This window comes from Phymastichus coffea, unplaced genomic scaffold, assembly GCF_024137745.1.
Source record: "Phymastichus coffea isolate CEN01 unplaced genomic scaffold, Cenicafe_Pcof_1.1 PCOF00009, whole genome shotgun sequence".
In the NCBI taxonomy this organism is placed as follows: domain Eukaryota; kingdom Metazoa; phylum Arthropoda; class Insecta; order Hymenoptera; family Eulophidae; genus Phymastichus; species Phymastichus coffea.
Window position 1 is genome coordinate 9269694 of NW_026706820.1, and position 17871 is coordinate 9287564.

General features: G+C 33.6%; 1 protein-coding gene across 2 annotated transcripts in view; it reads right to left on the bottom strand.

Moving 5' to 3' along the window:
* The window catches only part of LOC131670744 (semaphorin-2A), a 545588-nt gene that overhangs the window by 418823 nt on the left and 108894 nt on the right, over nt 1-17871 (bottom strand). The window lies entirely within an intron of this gene.

Consider the following 17871-nt stretch of genomic DNA (forward strand, 5'->3'; position numbering starts at 1 on the left):
AAACTGCCTAAAAGCGTTTTTTTAATTTTTAAGATATCGAAAAATGACCTCTACAAAATTTGTTCAGAACAGAGTGGGCCACTCAATGCACCAAAAACCTTTGACCTTTAACCTCATTTTGAAGGTCATTTCAAGGTCGAAGTGTTTTTTGTAATGGAAACCCCTCTTTTTGACCCCGGATTCGCACATAGCGCGAAACTCAACACAATACCTTATCCAAACGTCGGATTTCGCGCTATGTGCGTATCCGGGGTCAAAAAGAGGGGTTTCCATTACAAAAAACACTTCGACCTTGAAATGACCTTCAAAATGAGGTTAAAGGTCAAAGGTTTTTGGTGCATTGAGTGACCCACTCTGTTCTGAACAAATTTTGTAGAGGTCATTTTTCGATATCTTAAAAATTAAAAAAACGCTTTTAGGCAGTTTTTCAAACATTTGACCTTAAATCGACCTTCTCAAGGCCATGAAAAAAAATTTAAAAATACCGTTTTGGACGTAAAATTTCCCGCTCTTTCCGAATCCGGGGTCAAAAATGGGGGTTCCTATTTGAAAAAACAAAGTTGACCTTGAAATAACCTTGAAGGTCAATCTCAAGGTCAAATCCAAGGTCACCATCGGATTCCGCGTTGAAAGTTACTAAAGGAATGACCTTGACCTTTTTCAGAACTGAAGTACTTCAGAAAATATTCAGGCGTCCCGGGACTTAATTGACACCCTGTATATACACAAACACTAGTGGGGCTATGCCCCCCTACTCGCTATGCTCACCAATTCTTATACTTGTAAAATTTTATTTACAAGAAATAAAATACAAAATAAAATAATGTAATACAGAATACAATATTTTTTTTAAGTAAATGTTTTAGTATTTAAAAACATCATATACAGGTAATGATGAAATATATCATTACATAAAACATCATACACATCATATCATATTATTTTAAAACATTATATACACTTGATACTCTTGGAGAGTCTTTGATAATTGTGACATTGATTTTGACCTAAAAAATGATCCTCAAGACGACTAACTTTCATTTGAAACGTTTTTCTTTTTTTCTCCTATTGTTTCAGAGACATCTTGGTGCGTAAGTTAAAATGGAATTATATATATATATTTAAATTTAACTTAGAGGAAATGGGAAAGGAGCGTTTACGACTCAAATGATAACTCGCGTGAGAAAATAATTGTGGCTTTAAGCTTATATGGGGAAAGCTCTTGTCAAATTGAGTGATGGTTCTAACGACTTGGTCACGGCGGGCTACTCAAAAGCATGAACACCTGATACGTTCCAAAGCATTGCAATCAACAATCTCCCAATTCAGCTTTGATCAAATACAGAAACACGTTTAAAAATTACAGAACGTATGGCAGAAAATCAACGCTTGCTGTAAGACGATAAAGAGGATACTGCAAAATTGAGTAACATATACAACTCCTGTTAGCTGCCTACTATGGAATAAAGATCAGGCACAGGATATATAAGAGCAAATCATAATTGTAGGGCCAGTTGACTACATGCATTTACCATATTCTGATCACAGCACTTTTAGGTTATTATTTTATTTTTAAAAGGTTAACAAATAAGTTAATAAAACATCAAAAGTTGTATTTTTTCCATGTTGCCTCCACCAATTGTGCATAGCTTTAACAAAGATAAAACAGTGGCAGGCGAGAGCGCACTTAGGACAATGCGGTCGAAAAAAAATAGCTTAAGGGTAGTAAATATTAAATGCGATAACTGAAACTTACTGAAATGGGTAGGGGGACAGTTTCCCAATTCAGTTTTCCTAATGACCTACATTTTTTTCCCCAAAATCAAATTTTCCTAAAGAATCTTTTTTCCAAAAACTTATAAATTTTTAAAAGAAAGATAAAAATGCAGTTATCGAACATGCTTTTTCAGTAATTGTTTTTACTTCGATTACGTTTTGTTTACAATATTTGATTACGTCGCTGTCAAAGGGACTTTAAAATTTGTAATATGGCTGAATTACTGTGTGCTAGGCGATCACTTTTTTTACATATAATTGGTTATTCGTATTACAAACATTCCGGTATACTTGGAGCGCAAACTAAAACTTCAGGCAACGGAGACAGTTTAATTGTGCTTGAGGGCCTGACGTTTCTGAGCATAATCATGCTCCAAACCACAAAGAAGTAGCAGCTATAAAATTGCTTAATTCAACAGAAAGAACGGGACTTTCAAGACTACGTACATACGCCGATTCAGTGCCCGAAGACGAACGCAATCCAACCTAGGTTTCGGATTGCGACCCAAAATATCGACCTCAACTGTGGAACCATTATGACTTGGTTGTACAAGATATCGCCCGCGCTAATAATTTGTCCGAGGGTTGTCATAATCGGTTCCACATGGTAGTATGTGATGTTAATATCGCCTATTATTTATTAATTGTTCATACTCTCGTGGTCTGTTGCTTTAATGGGAGAGAATTCGTTTTAACTTTGAAAATGCTTATGAATATTAAGTTTGAAGTAAAATTATAAATGAAATATCTATGATTATTTGAATTGGGTTTAAGGAAATATAAACTTTACCCTAGTTTCTTATGGTGTGAAGTGTCGCATAAGCAGAGCTTAAGTCCTTTTTATAAAAGAATGGAATTCAGCCCAAGTTTCTCATAGCGCGAAGTGTTCTATGAGTCGAGCGTAAATTACAATAGGAAAGAAAGGAATTGCTTAATTAATCACTTGAGAGAAAGAATTTAGATATAAGCCAAGTTTATTCAATCTCGAGCGCTCACTTTGCAAGGCTAAGAAAGAATGCTAACCTGTGCAAAATCAGCGTATTTATACACATTTTTTTTTTATCGCCTATTTTTCCAGAACAGCTATTACGAGCTGTCTTCGAGCTGTTTACGTAAGTGTGCGAAATCAATTTTTCTTGTTTACAAGAGAATAAACAGCAATAGCAAAATTCTAAAACATGTAAAACTTACAGAAGTAGATAAGGATTATTTTAGTATAATTAACACTTATCGCAAAAAGTATAGTCAAAAGTTATTAACTAATAAAGTTAGTTAATATAATAGCGCAATATTTACAATAAAATAATGATAAAATTTTACATATATTAATAGTTTATCGCTAGTAGAAGTAATTCCAATAAAGAACTACTTAAATTAGTTCATAACATTTGATTTATAATCAATTTTCGTATTTGCAAAAGTTTTTTTGTAAAATCTTATAATGCAAATAATAAATCAGTTGATTAAAATTAATAAATTATACAGATGTCATTTTTATGTAAAAAATTAACGCTTTCGATTCATATACAATTATTTGTTTAAATAAATTATTAATTATTTATTTATTGATAACAATAATAATTAAGTTGTTATCAATGAAATGAATTCTTACTCATGTTTGTCAGATAGTCATCTTGAGTTCAGAGTATCCGCTTTATTATAATAATAAACAGTTACAAAGTTATAAACAAATTAAGTTTGCACATTAAAATTTAATACTATTCAATAGTCAAAAGTTCTTGAAAATATTATAATGTTAATATATGCCCTAAAATCTATATAAAAAATGCTTTGTTGCATAGAAATTACTCTTAATTAACGCACTTTAATTGAAAAATAAAAACTATTATATCTATATCTATAAGTAGAGTGACGTCACGCTCCTTATATGATCATGAAATTTGACTCTAGTTCTAATACAATCATATAATATGTGATAATAAGTTCTAATACAATCATATAATAGGTGGCACGGTTTAATATACTAATTGATGCAAGTAGATAGTTTAGCGGATCGTAGTAATTCAGTGAAAATAAGAGAAGAGCTCATAGATAGGACCGTTACAAGTAGGAAAAGCAGGGGCAAATTTGTACGTACTATATATTGAAATTGGTTCCAATGTTAATGCTCAACAGAATGTCAATTTATCCACGATCGCAGAGGTGTGGAAGTTTGTTTAAATATCTCAACCGGTTGTGAATTTAGATAACAATAATTCAAACCCTTTTTTTCTACTAAAAATACATATCGAATGAGAGATCGCTTGTTAAAATCGGTAAATAAGATAATAAGTTAATTCCAAAAAACCATCAAAAATAACATGTTATTAAATAATTTTTTTCATTTGCATTAAAAAAGATAATTATACTCAAATAAGTTCAAACATTGCGTTCTTGTCATAGAAGTAAGTGTAATTTTTTTATTTTTCGAAATTTTGAATATTGAATAAGCTATGATATTGTTTACATAAAAAAAGCTTAATTACAAATTGCCATAAGTTTCTCGTAAAATATTACACAATGCTCATCGACATCTCGTTCGATTCCTTTTGAGTTATAGTTCTCCAATCCTATAAGAAACATTGTCATTTCTATTTATTTTTTATTAAAAAATTAATGTAAATTAGGAAATAATTTTGAACGACGTGTAAAACCACCTATTTTTGCCGTATTTTTTGACAGAAATTTGCAATAATATTTTTCCAATTATGGATCATTCATATTATAATTTAAGCCCACAATGGACTTTGTAGCTTTACTAGGAATGAAGTTACGACTTTTCTTTCAAAAAATCGCAGCGCGTTTAATTATTGAGATGAAGAAACGAAAATACTACTCGATTCATGAAATAAAATTGACTTCGGAAATTTGTTTATCATTTCAATTAGTTTGTAACTCATTCAGTCAACGAACTCTTCAGATATTCAAGATTAATTTTTATACACCTAACACGAGGTTTTTGAAATTAAACATAATTTTCAATTGAAATTTTCATAGAACAAGATTTTGTTTGAATACCTTAAATTAATGATTTAAATTAAAGCTTTAGAAAATAGACATTTCACAATCCATTTTATTATATTTGAACCTAAATTATCTCAAGTTCAAGTGAATGATATTTTCTATTTATAAAATAATGTAAAATCTCAAGAGGAAATGAGTTGAAGTTCGGATCGATCACGGTGAGCGAAAAAATATAAAATTGAAATTAAAGTTAATTTCGTGATAAATGGCTGCAGGACAATGCCAAAATAGGATATAACACAAAAAAAGTCGCTACGACGATTGCCACCCCTTCAAACCACCTTAATACTATACTCATATACGAGTGTCGTTTGAAAAGTCCGTGCAAAGTCAGAGAGATGGCGCTACTAGTGCGTATCAAGGTTATTTTCAGTTAGTGGCCTATCTTGGAAGAGCACACACCAAGTTTCAGCCAGATCGGCCAATTACTTTGGGTTTTACATTCGTTTCAATCAAAGAAATCGAGTGGTTGTAAAAAATGGACGAAAAAGAATTTCGTGTATTGATTAAACATTACTTTTTCAAAGGCAAAACGCCTCAGGAGATTAAACAGAAGCTTGATAAACATTATGGTGATTGTGCACCTTCGATTAGAATGGTTTAAAAGTGGTTTCAAAATTTTCGGACTGACCATATGAGCACAAAAGACGCTGAACGTTCTGGACGCCCTGTTGAAGTTACCATTTCAAAAATCATTGATAAAATCCATGATATGGTGATGGCTGACGGAAGAGTGAAGGTGCGTAAGATTGCTAGTACTGTAGGCATCTTGAGCGAACGGGTACATAATATTTTGCATCAACATTTGGACATGAAAAAGCTATCCGCTAGATGGCTGCCGCGATTGCTTACGATTGACCAAAAACGAGATCGTATGAAGTGTTGCAAGAATGGTTTGCAGATGTTCCGCAAGACTTTAAGCGTCGTTACATAACTGTAGATGAAACATGGATACATCACTACACTCCTGAGACCAAAGAATAGTCTAAACAATGGGTCACCAAGGGGGAATCTGCTCCGAAAAAGGCGAAGACAATTCCTTCGGCCGGGAAGGTTATCGCGACTGTCTTTTGGGATTCGCAAGGAATAATCTTCATCGACTATCTGGAATGGGTAAAACCATTATAGGCTTATACTATTCATCATTATTGGATCGTTTGAAAGCCGAGTTGCTAGAGAAACGTCCACGATTGTCCCACAAAAAAGTCCTCTTCCACCACGACAATGCGACAGCTCACGCCTCAGCAGTTGTGGCCGCAAAACTGATGGAGATAGGGTTCCAACTCGTTTCACATACCCCTTATTCTCCAGACTTGGCTCCGTCGAACTACTATTTGTTCCCTAATATGAAAAAATGGCTGGCGGGCAAAAGATTTTATTCAAACGAGGAGGTGATTGCAGAAACGAATGCCTATTGTACAGACTTGGACAAATCCTATTATTTGAAAGGGATTAACAAACTAGAGCAGCGTTGGATGAAGTGTATAAGTCTAAAAGGAGACTATGTTGAAAAATAAAAAAGATTTATTAAAAAAAATCAAGCAGTTTTTATTTTTACACGGACTTTTCAAACGACCTTCGTACTGTACCATAAGCCACATGACTGTTAGTGTATGTTACACGATTCGTACAATATTGCAAAAAGATCAATAGTTTTTTGCAAAAGATGATACTGTGTGACACCATAAAATAATTATCAGCCATCGCAGCACCCTTAAACTACCACTACCAATTATATTTACGATAACACAAGCCGACAAGGAAAAAAACCCAGAAACCAGACAGTACATTCCCAAAGGTTTTTGGTGCGCTGAAACCGAATCGGACCTCAGAATTGCTCCATCACCCTGGGTTTTCGAGAAATCCTAACCTAAAAGTTCAAAAAACACGATTTTTCACTATATTTCGCGTAGTATTACGTCGTAAGTCAATTTTATTTTAAAAAACGAGTAATGCTATCTCAAAGTACTACTCTTTCCCTTCAAAACCCTTTTCTCAGATTTAAAAAATCTTTTTTTTCCATCGAGATATCGTAGATTGAATTTGAGTGATTTAGCGATTTAGTTACAGCACGAAATAGTGGCGAATTTCCGAATAAGGAGTTATAGTGTAATTATATGTTTTTTGGGTCACTGAATCCAAATTTAACGTCAGAATGACTCTATAATCTCAATTCCCTTAACCCAAGAGCCCCATAACCTGCGACGCCGTAACCCCTGACCGACGTACTCCAAAGTCCTTAACTCTCGAGCCCTTTAACCTGCTGCGGTATAACCCCCGACCCTCACACCCCAATTTCCTTAACCCTCGAGCCTTTAACCTACGAAGCTATAACCCCCGGCCCTATAGAGGGTTAAAGAAATTCGGATTTGGTGGACGGGGAATACCGCTGGGTCAATGGAACAACGATAGACGTCATTTCTGCGGTAAAAGAAGGTAGAAGAAGTTGTGTCTGTGATAGGAAAATTCATATCTCACTTACGTATACAAGTACAATTTACGTTTACATACAAGTGTCTATAACTTGCGAAATCGGTCAGTTAGGATTTTTAATCTTACATTTTTCAGGTCTACTAACGATGAAGAAAGTATCTACGTTAGCAGATATCGGATTCACTTAGGGCCTACATTTCCTTACTTGAGGATAATCGTGTATGACATTGCTCAAAAACTATAAATTTTTGTGCTTCGTTCTTCATCCGTATTAGGGATCGTGTTTGAGCGGCAGGCTAACGGATAAGTCACTGGAATTGAATTTTTGGTATTATTTCTCGTACAACACTGCGTGAAGTACTTTCATTGATTTTTATTATAACTTCATTTTTCAGAAATTTTATCATTACCCCATTCCGGTATTAGAATAAGTTTATAATATTATTTGTGATTTCCAATTAACTTATAAGTTATTGAAGATGTCGGCATGTAGAATTCCATGCAAAGGAAAAATCGATTCCTTTTGTAATATCTGCGGTAAATTTGAGGTAGCTCGACTTCGTCGATCAATCACTGATATCATTAAAGATCAGTTTGAAGAACGTTACGAGACACCTATGAAGAATTTAGACAAACCATGGATTCCTAAATATATTTGTGAAGACTGTCGCCGAAGTTTGAAAAACTGGAATAAAACTAAAACCGAAGTTGTTCTCCAACCAACAATATGGCGTGAACCTAAAAATCACCATGATGACTGTTACTTTTGTAAATGTGATACTTTAGGTTTTAATCATAATAACAAAACTTCTCTCCTTTATCCGAACAGTTCTAGTGTAACAGCAGCTCAGTATGAAAAAATAGAAAAAAAAAAAATTCCGATTCTGAGCCAAAAAAACTTCAACCAATAGAAGTTCCGGTAACAGACAAAAGCAGCAGTAGTGATGAAGAAGATTTTTCTGACTCAGAAAAGTCCAAACTTTTCGACCAAAATTCTTTAGATGATCTGATCCGTGATATGAATCTTCCGAAAGATTCTTCAGAACTCTTAGCTTCAAGACTGAAAGAAAGAAATCTTTTATTACCTGAGACAAAAGTTTCTATTTACAGGAAGAGAGATATTAAATTTCGGCCATATTTTACTTGCGTGGATAACCTTGTTTACTGCAACGATATAAAGCATCTCATAAGTTTATATGGAGTGCAAGGAGGTTATAATCCAGAGAACTGGCGACTCTTCATGGATGCATCTGTACAAAGTCTCAAGGCAGTACTTCTGCACAATGGGAATGAGTATGCAGCTATTCCCATTGCTCGTTCCACTGTGATGAAAGAGTCTCACGATAACTTTCGATTCCTTCTTGAGAAAATCAATTACAATGAACACAAATGGCTCGTTTGTGGCGATTTCAAGATGATCAATATATTAGTTGGCTTGCAATCTGGAAATACGAAGCACTCCTGTTTTTGTGTCTCTGGGACAGTCGTGCACGAGAAGAACATTGGGTTCGGAAAGAATGGACGAAAAGAATCGGAATGGTTGTTGGATCACACAATGTCGTCCATGAGAACCTTGTTGATACTAAACATATCTTGTTACCTCCACTCCATATAAAATTGGGCTTGATGAAGCAATTCGTCAAGGCACTAGATAAGGAAGGCGAATGTTACAAGTATCTTCAGGGCAAATTTCCTAAATTGTCTGAAGCGAAAATTAAGGAAGGCATATTTGTAGGGCCAGACATTCGAGCACTTATGAAAGATGATGAATTCCTCTTGACAATGACGACTAATGAGAAAAATGCTTGTATAAGTTTCAAAAGTGTCACCGAGAATTTTCTCGGAAACCACCGGGACCCTAAATACAAAACTATTGTGTCGATAATGCTACAGAATTTTCAAAAATTAGGGTGTTTGATGAGTCTGAAAATACACTTTTTGTTTTCACATTTGAAATACTTTCCGGACAATGTTGGGGCGTTCAGTGAAGAAATGGGTGAAAGATTTCATCAAGATTTCAGAAACAAAGAGGAACATTATCAAGGTAGATGGAATGAGAGCATGATGGCTGACTATTGCTGGGCTCTACACCGACACGATACATTGACAGATCAACATAGACGCAAATCTCTTAAACGTTCATTTCAAAATAAACGTCAGCGTTTTCATAAAAAAAAGAAGTGAAAAACTGTAGGGTTGCAGATATTCAGATGCAACACTCACAAACTGAATAAATGAGATTTAAAACGCGTAGTTGAAAGCTGCGTAGAATACAAGGCTTGGATATTGAAGGGATTGAAATGTAGAGACATACGGTTATACGATAGCAGCTTGAAGTGCTGATTGAGGAAATTCTGGCAAAGAAGTCTGAGGTTGCAGACTTGCAGGGCTCGGGGGTTGAATATAATTTGGAGGCTTCAGGTATTCTGCATAGCGAATTTCGGTATGAGGGTTGGGGGTTATAGCGTCGCGGTAATAGGGCTCGAGGGTTGAGGAAATTGGGGTGTGAGGGTCGGGGGTTATAGCTTCGCAGGTTAAAGGCTCGAGGGTTGAGGAAATTGGGGTATGAGGGTCGGGGGTTATACCGCAGCAGGTTAAAGGGCTCGAGAGTTAAGGAAATTGGGGTGTGAGGGTCGGGGGTTACAGCGTCGCAGGTTATGGGGCTCTAGGGTTAAGGGAATTGAGATTATAGAGTCATTCTGACGTTAAATTTGGATTCAGTGACCAAAAAACATATAATTACACTATAACTCCTTATTCGGAAATTCGCCACTATTTCGTGCTGTAACTAAATCGCTAAATCACTCAAATTCAATCTACGATATCTCGATGTCAAAAAAAGATTTTTTAAATTTGAGAAAAGGGTTTTGAAGGGAAAGAGTAGTACTTTGAGATAGCATTACTCGTTTTTTAAAATAAAATTGACTTACGACGTAATACTACGCGAAATATAGTGAAAAATCGTGTTTTTTGAACTTTTAGGTTAGGATTTCTCGAAAACCTAGGGTGATGGAGCAATTCTGAGGTCAGATTCGGTTTCAGCGCACCAAAAACCTTTGGGAACGTACTGTCTGGTTTCTGGGTTTTTTTCCTTGTCGGCTTGTGTTATCGTAAATATGATTGGTAGTGGTAGTTTCAGGGTGCTGCGATGACTGATAATTATTTTATGGTGTCATCACAGTATCATCTTTTGCAAAAAACTATTGATCTTTTTGCAATATTGTACGAATCGTGTAACATACACTAACAGTCATGTGGCTTATGGTACAGTACGAAGGTCGTTTGAAAAGTCCGTGTAAAAATAAAAACTGCTTGATTTTTTTTAATAAATCTTTTTTATTTTTCAACATAGTCTCCTTTTAGACTTATACACTTCATCCAACGCTGCTCTAGTTTGTTAATCCCTTTCAAATAATAGGATTTGTCCAAGTCTGTACAATAGGCATTCGTTTCTGCAATCACCTCCTCGTTTGAATAAAATCTTTTGCCCGCCAGCCATTTTTTCATACCCCTAACCTATCTAACCCCCACCGTTATAAACCACATGCGGGCTAACCTTATATAAATAGCGAAAAATAAATGTATTTCTTGAATAACATTCATGTTGCATAACAATATGTCCCAAGTATTACAAATTTTATGTAATAATTATTATTTTCTTTTCATTATAAATACAAAAAGATAAAAATAATTAATAACGGCTTATAAATATAAGATTTCAGACTAAAATAAATTATAAATAATTATTAGCTATTTTGTTTTTTCGAAATTAATAATAACAGTTATAGTATCAGTTTTTTTTTAATATTATTTGCATTGTATTACATATAGATGTGTATAAAATAGTAATAATAATAGTTATTATTTTTTAAACGTAAAGTTAATTCGTAATAAAGAAAAATAACAAGTAATAACAGTTAAAAATTATTAATTTCAAAAGTGGAAGTTTAATATAGTTATTATTTCTTTTTTAATCATTTACAATTTGTCAATGAGAAAAGAAATTATAACAAATAATTGATTATATTAATAGTTATAATATTGTTATTATAGTCTTAATTCCTATACTTAGAAACTGTTTACTTTTTTCAATTTTCACTTGTGGTTTAGTTTACTTTTTGTTGGTACTTTACTTTGCTGTACACTTTATCTTATTTACAATTTTGTCTTATCAATGGCTCGAAGAAGATAAGTTATATCAAATCTACGCCTTACAATAATGAGATATCCGATACATATTTCATTATTCATAGTAGTTGAAAAAAAATGAAGTATTTGAAAAGTTAAAGTTTTTTTATAGTGCTGGATTAATAAATAAACTTATTTCTATATTTACATACAAATTTCCCGAACACGTAAATATAGTACATAACAAGAAGAAAAGTTTTTGTCTACTACGTAAGTATTTATGTCACTTATCATATATAATTTTATTCAAATATTTTGATTTGTAAACATGTGAAATATAACTGTTAAAAACGTATGATCGAATTCTATCTATAGACTAGGTTTTCTTTTGTCTTTTGTAAAATTATTCAACTGCAAAAAAGAGTATTTATATCTTGATTTTGTTTTACATTAAAACATGAAGATCAATTCTTTGAACGTAGTCAATTTATTATTAGCATATTTTCAAAGTTTACAAATACCAGATAGCGAGATTGATTTCAAAGAAATTAAATTGTCAGAAAAGTTGAAAGAAATATTAATAGATGCTGTGCAAGAGTTTAATGTTATTGATATGATTGTGAAGAGACGTTAGATTTTCATGAAGATTATAAAGATACTGATGCTAAAATAATCGAAGATGAAGTTCAACATCACTTTCCTGATCCTGATTTTGCACCAACAAATCAGTGCACAAATGATGATGAAGAAATCACATTTGATTATAAACAAAAAGCCGTAGAATTTTGGAGGAGCGGAAAAAACAAAAACTTAAAACTAGATACTGTACAACATAGATTCAAAAAAGTTTCATCTATAAGTCAACTTAAACGTTGGGCGAAAACAATTAATAAAAATGGAACTTACCGAGAAAAAATTGCGCAAATTTGCCAATACACGTTTGATAATTTAAAAGCCGCTATTGCAGCTGGTACGATAGTGCATGATCGAGATATACGGAAATGGGCATTGCAAGCTCAAAAAATTGTTGGCCATGAAGATATAAGATTTAAGGCTTCTTAAAATTGGTTACTAAAATTTAAAAAAGCTCATAGAATAGTATTTAGAAAAATAAATAAATTTATCACCAAAAAAACATTAAAAAGTAAAGAAGAACTACAAACGAATGCTAATGCTTTTGTAGCTGATGTTAAATCATGTATACCAGAAATCGGCATTGCAATCTTTTATAATTCAGATCAGAGTGGTTTCCAATTAGAAATGCACTCGGGAAGAACATTAGCAGTTGAAGGAGAAAGACAGATGCAATGTCTGGTACAGTCAGTTTCATTGACAACGCACATGGAACTAATCCTAAATTAATTAAACAATATACGCAATCAAGGAAATTCGCTGTTTTTACGCCTCCATTTGTTATTAGCCACTCCTTTTTCTTGTTTTTTTGTATATTATTGTTGAATGTCATATAAAAAGCTGGTGTACGAAGTTTGAGCGCGCGAAACGATACGCGACTACCCCTAAATTAATTTTACAATATATGCAATCAATGAAATTTGGAGTTTTAATGCTCTTATTTGTTATTAGCCACTCCTTTTTTTAGTTTTTTTGTATATATTTGTTCAGTGTCACGTAGAGAAGAGGTGTACAAAGTTTGAGCGCGCGGAACGATACGCAACTACCCCTAATTTAATTTAACAATTAAAGAGATATCGGAAATTCTAAGTTTTCTTGAAAATGTTTATATTAGATATTTTTTATTTGAAATATGAATGTTCGTGAAGATGTAAAAAATTACGTGGAGATGTCCTAAAGTTAGCTGACAAATGAGGAATTGAATTAATATGACAGACGAAAGAGAATGATGAAGATACCACGTCAGCACACATACGCTTTGCAACGCCCAAATTAAATGTGCACTCGTTTTCATCCGCAACAACATACATTCACTTATTCTCTATATAGACATCTCGTATAGAGTAAAATCGTACTACGAGAGAGGAAAGAGAAAGGGGGAGGGAGGGGGCAAATGAAGGCTCTACTCGAGAGAGTATCCTAAGAGAAACTACGGGTAAGGGGAAACCTCGCGAGGAACGCGAACACGCTCTCCGGCGTGCATGCGTACGGGCCTTCAAGGTCGCATTTGCTCGCCGTGGCCACTTTGTAGCTTTCCTTCTCTGCTCATTCGCTCGCTTACGGAGAAAGAGTCACTCTCCTCTCATAAATGGAGCGTGAGAACAGTTAGACATTTTACCAACTGTATTCCGATCTTCGAAACTCGCTCACGCTAAATTATTATTCTTCTTTTTTAACGAGACAGTTTTAATCTCTGTTTGTTTTTGAATTTATAAATTTTTACAATATTAACTATTGTAAGAGCATACTGCACGTGATATTACTTCGAAGGCTAATAACAAAATTGGAATTATTATTATTAATTTATCTGCTGTAATTTGACTATAAAAGTTATCTTGACGTAATCATATAATTGTTCTGATCTGTGAGTAAAATTTACTTTAAAATTGAGTACTCAATACTAATATTCCATTTCACTAGAATAGGAATGATTGCGAAACTGGTGTGCTTTCAAAATATCGCATCACTTAGCGTTTTCGCTTTCATCGCGAGGTCAACATAATTTGAAAGTTGAGTTATGAATTGATAATCAAAAGCGATAAATCACGTATTTTTTAAGACAAAAATAGAAATGATAATCATTTATGCAGATATAAAAAACGTTGCCAACTGCATTGACGGAGTGTTTCCTTATGAAGACTGAAAAGAATTATGATATTTTTTGTTTTTCTGCACAAATTATAATAAGCTAAATATCAGATCTTACTAATCATTCAAAGAAATATTTAATGCAAGTTTAATAAAAAAACAATTAATGCAAATAAGTACAGATGCCAGTCGTAAAAGTATCCGCATATCACTTGCATGACGGTATTCAGATCCAAAAAAAATTAATTTTATTCAAGTAAGAATACGTATTATATTTTAGTTTGTGATTCAGATTTGCAAATGTTCTAGTAAACAGCTAAAATTTATTGCGTTTTCCCCCAACGGTTTGTTTAGATGATGAATAATCACTTTTGAAGCGTTCTATCTAGCAGTTCCATCATAAATAATTAAAGAAATCAACAATGATTTTCAGTTTTCGCTGATGTTCATATTTATGTTGACAAGAAAATATCAGCGTACATTATAATTCATCAAGTGTTACTCCAATCTTGATAAAATTTTAACTGATAAAGTATTTATCATGAAAGAAGTCTAAATAATGAATCAACTGCAGTCTATAAAAGGTTATTTAATATTTTGTCATTATGATAAATAATAAAAATTTTACACAATAAAAATAACTTTTAAATAAGTAGCAACATTACTTCATTATCATTTACTCATTAAAATCTCGCATAATTTAGGTATGTAACATGACTGTTTTGATTACCATATTTAATAAAGCATTCATTGTACAAGATAAAGTTTGCAAGCATAGTTATCTTACAAATTGAACTACATTTAGATGAAACTATAAAACTAGAAAATGCACATATAAACTAATAGATAATGATTTGAGAAAAGATGCAAATGCTTTATTACTTTTCCTGTACTGCACAAGACATTTGTTTCATTTGTTTATCGGCGATATTGGTGGTTCTGCGATATGAAAATTTCAACATGATGTCATAGTTTTGAGTTGCAACTGTTGAATGATTGACACGAAGAAAATTCATTGATCAACGTGATCCTCAACAGCTGTGATTGGAAGGGATGTTTGAATGATTGCTAATGCTACTATAAACAGAATTATTCTGGCCCCACTGTATACAGACAATGAAACAAATTCATTTGTTTCTTTTATTAGCATTTTCCACAGAAATAAGGTTCAAATGAAAAACTGCTTTGAATAAATGTCAATAATTTGTTGCTCATTTGCTGATTCAAACACAAATAAGCAGAGTGATGATATAGTATAAGCGACATTCCGGCAGCTGTAATTATTTCTCTTCGCCATAAGTGTTCAATAATTATGTAATAACACAATAACTTTGCAATATAACCAACTGCGCAATTTGGATGACCTATAGTTAGGCAAATGTACATTTGCAGTAGGAATTCATCATTAATTCACAGGGAATAACACGTCAAAATAAACTCTAAGTTAATTTAACAACGAAAGAAATTATAAAAATTGTAAATATTATGAGTTTGCCACGAAATACTCTAATTTTTTGCAGGGAAAATAAATTCACACATGTATATACATTTAATACATTTATTCTATAATTAAGAATTTTTTTACCATATGGCAATTTTAGATGAATGTGTATCTGAAACAGAAAATCTTTAATATTAAATATTATATATCGCAGATGGTATTGAGTAATGTTAAGTGTTACGCACGGTGTTAACGTCTTCAAGAATTCCAGCTGAGCTTTCAGCGATTTGTTCTCATCGACGAGACTCCATACTTTGCGACGCTCCGCTACCAGTTTCTAAAAAAAATTTATATTTACAGTCGAACCTAACGCACTGCCTGCTCTCGGGAGTAGCCGACCCGTGCACTGCACGCCGCGCGTCAGCCAATCAGAGCGTTAGACCAGGTGTGCGAATACTCCCGCTGGTGAGCGGAGATCTGAGGGGCCCGAATAAATTTGACACCGAAAAATATTATACGCGCTATACTTTCTAGAGAAAAACAGTAAATTTGATGGTTAAAAATGTATTCCTTACTAAATAAAAGTAAATATTAATGCATATTTTCCACGTGGCTTGGGTAATTAAAAAAATGCTTCATTGATGAAAATAAATAATGTTTTTTGAGTATTGCTTTTTCGTGGTATTTAAATTTTAATGAAATATTAAGGTTAAAAATGTTTCTCATTGACAAATAAATATTTCAATAATGCTTATTATTCAATCCCGGAAATGTTTATTTTTCAATGAAATTACATATAGAGAAAAATAGGAAACTTGTATTTTTCCAAACCTAAATTCTAAAAGTTGTTTATAAATATTACATATTTACAGTGCACAATTTTGAAAAAATTGAGTTTTCAATTTCTAAAAAATATTTAATAGATCAAAAATTATTAACAGTTAAACTTGCAAAAAAAGTTAATTTTTCAATTATTAAGTTTTTAAAAATGTATTTAAAAAAAAACTACAAGAGACTTTTTCATCTTAAAATGATCCAAATTATCTATAAAAAATTGTTTTATTGAAAAAGAATTATTTGTACACGATTATTTAAACAACTGAGTTTTAAACAAAGCCTAGGGGTTTGTCGTAAAAATTATTAGTACCATTGGATTAAGCAGGTAAAAATACATAAGATTACATGGTTTTTACTTTTTGCCGTCTTAGAGTATACGGGATGATACCCGGTTCCCGGATTAGCAGTATACGGCAGTGTCTGCCACGCAGTGCTTAGGGAGAGAGAGCGCGCAGTGCACGGGAAAAGGCAGTGCGGTAAGAGGTAGTGCGTCAGGTTCGACTGTATAATTTTATAAAATATTTTATATTGTTGCTGTTTATATTTTTCAGTAACTTACATATCTTAGTTTCTGTATTTCATGAGACTGTCCTGTTGGCCTGTAAATATTAAGAATTATTTTTATTGCACGCACTGTGTTCGTTTCTCTCTCTCTCTCTCTCTCTCTCTCTCTCTCTCTCTCTCTGTCTCTATCTTGCTCTATATCTCGTGCGCGCGATCTTCATCAGACAATTCTCTCCCTCTTTTTTATCACTCGCGTGCGCGCTCTTCTTATCCCATCATTTTTCTCTCTTTCGCTTACTGTCTCTCGTGTGCGCTCTCTCTCTGTCTCTATTTTGCTCTATGTCTCGTGCGCGCGATCTTCTTTGGTCAATTCTCTATCTATCTTTTTTCTCTCAATCATTCGCGTGTGAGCTCTTCCTATCCCATTATTTTTCTCTCTTTCGCTTACGGTCTCTCGTGCGCTCTCTCTCTCTCTCTCTCTCTCGTGCGCGCGCTCTCTCTCTCTCTTAATCATTCTTTCTCTCGCGCGCGCTCTCTCTCTCTCTCTCTCTCTTAGATGACACAAAGTGAAAATATACAACGAGTGGAAAATTAAGGGCCGACTGGCGCGATAAATTTTTGATTGTCCACCCAAATATTTTCCGTACTTTAGACACTCAAGAGACCGAGTTCGCTGCCTCTTTTTATTCACTTGCTCTCTGACCCTTAACGTCCCTGCGGATATACAAGCTCGGCTCGCGTTTGCTCTTTCCTCTCTCCCTCTATAATATTTGCACATTCACAAATCATTTGCGGCTCTTACGCAAGAATACCTCTCCCTCTATGGAGATATACTCAGGCTCGTCGCCGCTGTGTTTTTTAGCTCTAGTTATTCACTCGCCGGCGTACAGCAACTCTTACTTACGTGCGGCCGAGCTACATTTTATAATTAAAATACAAGGAAATTTAATATTTACCTCAGCGACACTGTTTTACCTACGCCAACGATATTCTACGGCAAGCATGGT